Genomic DNA, 4,628 nt, shown 5'->3' with positions numbered 1-4,628 from the left:
GTGTTTTCTGTAACCAGGGTACCCACCCCGTTCACTAGTGGACCCATATTCTCCCTGACCTTCCTCTTGTTGTTAATATATTTGAAAAAGTTTTTCTTGTTGCTCTTAACATCCCTTGCCAGATTTAGTTCCAAGTGTGCCTTGGCTTTCCTTGTAGCATCCCTGCATTCCCTGACAACGCTCCTGTATTTCTCCCAAGGGGCCTGTCCTTTCTTCCACATTCTGTATACTGCGTTCTTCTGCTGGAGTTTTGCCAGGAGCTCCCTGCTCATCCATGCAAGTCTCCTGCCCCCTTTGCCTGACTTCTTGCGCACAGGGATGCACTGTTGCTGGTCATTGAGGAAATGCCGCTTGAAAACTAACCAGCTTTCCTGGGCCCCTCTTCCTTCAAGTGCCCTAGCCCATSGGATCTTTCCCAGCAGGTCTCTGAAGAGGCRAAATTCGTCCCTCCTGAAGTCCAGGGTGGCAAGGCTACTTACTGCCCTGCCTCCTCCTCRTTGGATCCTGAACTCCACCAGCTCGTGATCACTGCAGCCAAGGTTGCCCCCCACCTTCACATCTTCAACCAGGCCCTCTCTGTTTGTTAGTACGAGGTCCAGCAGTCCACCTTTCCTCGTTGGCTCCTCCACAACCTGCGTCAAAAAGTTGTCATTGACGCAATGTAGAAACTTCCAGGACCGTTTGTGCCTTGCTGTGCTGTCTTTCCAGCTGATGTCGGGGTAGTTAAAGTCCCCCATGAGAACCAGGGGGCCAGTAGCAGACACCCACCACAGTGTCTCCCACTTTGGCCTGCCCTTTAACCCTTACCCACAAGCTCTCCACCCGCTCATCATCCACTCYCAGGCTGAGCTCCATGCATTTCAGTTGCTCTCTCACATACAGAGCAACTCCACCACCTTGCCTTCCCARCCTGTCCTTCCTAAAGAGCACATAGCCCTCCATGTCAGCACTCCAATTGTTTGAGCTATCCGACCATGTTTCTGTGATTCCTACGAGATCGTGGTGCTGGGAGCGCACACAGATCTCCAGCTCGTCTTGCTTATTCCCCGTGCTTCGCACATTGGTGTATAAGCACTTCAGGGAGGTAATCGAGCCTGAACTTTTCCCAGGAGGCGTGAGAGTGGACCCTCTGTAATCACGCCCTAGCCATACTTCCCCACCACCATAGGCCTGTTGGACRGYYATTGACTTRGGTTGTATGGGATTGAYTGCYCAGTCCATATGAYACTCCCCTTCYCCCTTCTTGCTCAGTTTAAAGCTGTCCTAACAAGATTGGCAAGTCTTTTAGCAAACACACGCCTGCCCTTCCTGGTGAGGTAGATCCCGTTACCCTCTGCTAGCTGGTGTTCGTCAAAAAGAGTCCTGTGATCGCAGAATCCAAAACCTTGCAGCCAACACCAGYGGCRCAGCCAGTTGTTGACGTCAAATATCCGTTTTCTCCTACTTGAATCCATTCCCCTCACTGGGAGGAGAGAGAACACTACCTGGGCTCCCATCTCTTTTACTGCCACCCCTAGGGCTCTGTAATCTTTCTTGATTTTGGAGAGTTTCCCCATGGCATAATTAGCACCCACGTGAAATAGGAGCAAGGGATAACAGTCAGTGTTTCGGGCCATCTGGGGGAGCCTCTTTGTAACATCCCTTATTCGAGCCCCTGGCAAGCAGGAGACCTCCCTGGATAAGGGGTCAGGTCTGCAGATGGGTGCCTCCGTGCCCTGCAGCAGGGAGTCACCTATAACAATCACCCGCCNCCTGTCCTTCCTAAAGAGCACATAGCCCTCCATGTCAGCACTCCAATTGTTTGAGCTATCCGACCATGTTTCTGTGATTCCTACGAGATCGTGGTGCTGGGAGCGCACACAGATCTCCAGCTCGTCTTGCTTATTCCCCGTGCTTCGCACATTGGTGTATAAGCACTTCAGGGAGGTAATCGAGCCTGAACTTTTCCCAGGAGGCGTGAGAGTGGACCCTCTGTAATCACGCCCTAGCCATACTTCCCCACCACCATAGGCCTGTTGGACRGYYATTGACTTRGGTTGTATGGGATTGAYTGCYCAGTCCATATGAYACTCCCCTTCYCCCTTCTTGCTCAGTTTAAAGCTGTCCTAACAAGATTGGCAAGTCTTTTAGCAAACACACGCCTGCCCTTCCTGGTGAGGTAGATCCCGTTACCCTCTGCTAGCTGGTGTTCGTCAAAAAGAGTCCTGTGATCGCAGAATCCAAAACCTTGCAGCCAACACCAGYGGCRCAGCCAGTTGTTGACGTCAAATATCCGTTTTCTCCTACTTGAATCCATTCCCCTCACTGGGAGGAGAGAGAACACTACCTGGGCTCCCAGGCCTTTCACGGCCACCCCTAGGGCTCTGGAATCTTGCTTGATTTTGGAGAGGTTCCCCATGGCATCGTTAGCACCCACGTGAAATAGCAGCAAGGGATAACAGTCAGTGTTTCGGGCCATCTGGGGGAGCYTCTTTGTAACATCCCTTATTCGARCCCCTGGCAAGCAGGAGACCTCCCTGGATAAGGGGTCAGGTCTGCAGATGGGTGCCTCCGTGCCCTGCAGCAGGGAGTCACCTATAACAATCACCCGCCRCTTCTTCCGRGTGCTGCTTTTTGGTTGGCATCCTCATCTAACTGCTCCTCGTGCTCCAGGGCCTCATACCTGTTGGATATGGGGACTGGCGGGGTGAGGTAGGTCGGGGAAGGGTTGTCCCGCCCTTGGATACTGTTAATTCTCCTCCCTCTGCCCTGTGGCAAGAGGGTGCTGGCTTTCCAGATTGAACCAGGGGATTCTCTGGGTGCCTTTCCTGGGAGGACTGCAGAACATAGCTCCACCAGTCTATTTCGCATTCCCTGATGGCCCTGAGCCTTTCCACCTCCTCCTTCAGCGCCACCACCAGGCTAAGCAGGTCCTCCACCTGCTCACACSTAAGGCARGCGGTGTTTTTGCCATTCCCTGGGACCAAGGAGAGGCTCAGGCACTCCTCACAGCTAGCAACCTGCACTGCCACATGCTTCTGTGGCAGTTAAGTCTGCGTTGCCACAGTCTTCCTGGCGCAARCTCTCTGATGAGTAGAGACCACGGTTTTCCCTGGTCTCCCGCTGATGGAAGAGACTGTGGGCAAGATTCTTTTGCTCGCCTGGGAGGGACCTCCCTGACCGCCCGGCCTGCTCGCCCTGCCTGACCGCCCGGCCTGCGCGAACTGCCGCGCAAAGTGCCGCATCACGCCCTACTGACGCGCCACGCTCTGTTTGCCGCGCAAACTGCCGCGTCGCGCTCCTGATCGCCCGCGCTCCCGGGGGGCGGCCTTTGAGTTCCCGCCTGTGCTGCGGCTGCGCCCCCGCTGAGTGAGAGCCGCCTCGGGCACGGGGCTTGGCGCTGCCCGCGCAGGGGTCGGCGCCGGGGCTGCCTCKCGCTGCTYGCTTGGYGGCTTTGGGTCGCAGTGGTTCGCCTCTAGACAAGGAGCTCCGGCACGAGCGTCCGCTCCAGAGCCCTTCCTTTCGAGATCAGCACACTGCATTCAGTGAGAGGATCCCCGCGTGAGCTGGGGCATTCCCAGCCCTGAGGGACATCAGGCAACAAAATCTCTCCAGCCCTGGTGCTGGCCAGGGCTGGTAGTGCCCTGTAGGACCTGACAGTGACTGTAGTCATCTTATTTCTGTCATCTTCTTTCAGCAATCTCATAACTTAAAGGAATGGCATGCTGTTATGCTAGCTGGTTCTTTATTGGGCATGTCAGTATATATTTATTTAGGCATATTTATAAATTTCTGGTTTTCAAAGTTTATTACTTTCATAAAACATTGTCCTAATAAAATTCTTTTTAAATAGTGTTATTCACCAATTTATTCTTTTAGTTTCATGTCAGTGAACTGTGTTTGATGTACAATAATTTATTTTGATTATCATCAGTGAATGAATAGCACTTTTTATTTGTTTTTATTTGTTGCAGTTTAAATGACTTCAAGACCATCAGACTGATTTTTATCATGTCTATATCTTTAGTTCATGAAATAGCTGTGCCTTTTTCTTTGTATAGCATTAAATAATATATATTTATGAATTAATGCTTTCTATTCTTAATCTATAACATTTTCTCTTCCTTTATAAACTGGAGAAAATAAAAAGGAAACAGAAGTTATATATTCAACAGCATAAGTAAATAAAAAAGCTGCCAATTTTGTTAAGCTTTCAGATGTTTGAGTAATTTCTGCATTATAAAAACAACACAGTTCATGCAATCTTATCCAGCTATTGGAAAAGGGCAGAACTGCAAAGTCCTGCCTGTGGCAATGGGGCTGACCTTGTGTCCATTCATATTTACAACAGAAAATACTCTCACATGTCCTGAAATCTAAGCTCATATATATGGCCGAATTGTATATAAGCTTCCTAAAATTTAACTTTGAAGAGAGGGTAATAATAATAGTTTTTTTGTCTGATTTCTTTTTTTCTTTTCTTTTTTTTCCTGGTAACCCAAAGACACAGCAGAGTCAAAGTTCAAGTCTCTTCTAACCATATGGGACGAAATCACATCTCTCATCTGTCCGAAGAATGCTCCAGACACACAGACTTGATGTGGTAGGACAAGGCCTTTTCCATTAAAAAAAGGAAAAGAAAAAAAAAA

The sequence above is a fragment of the Nothoprocta perdicaria genome, unplaced genomic scaffold, assembly GCF_003342845.1.
Source record: "Nothoprocta perdicaria isolate Ctin4 unplaced genomic scaffold, notPer1 scaffold_202, whole genome shotgun sequence".
NCBI classification, from domain to species: domain Eukaryota; kingdom Metazoa; phylum Chordata; class Aves; order Tinamiformes; family Tinamidae; genus Nothoprocta; species Nothoprocta perdicaria.
This window is presented reverse-complemented; position numbering follows the sequence as displayed.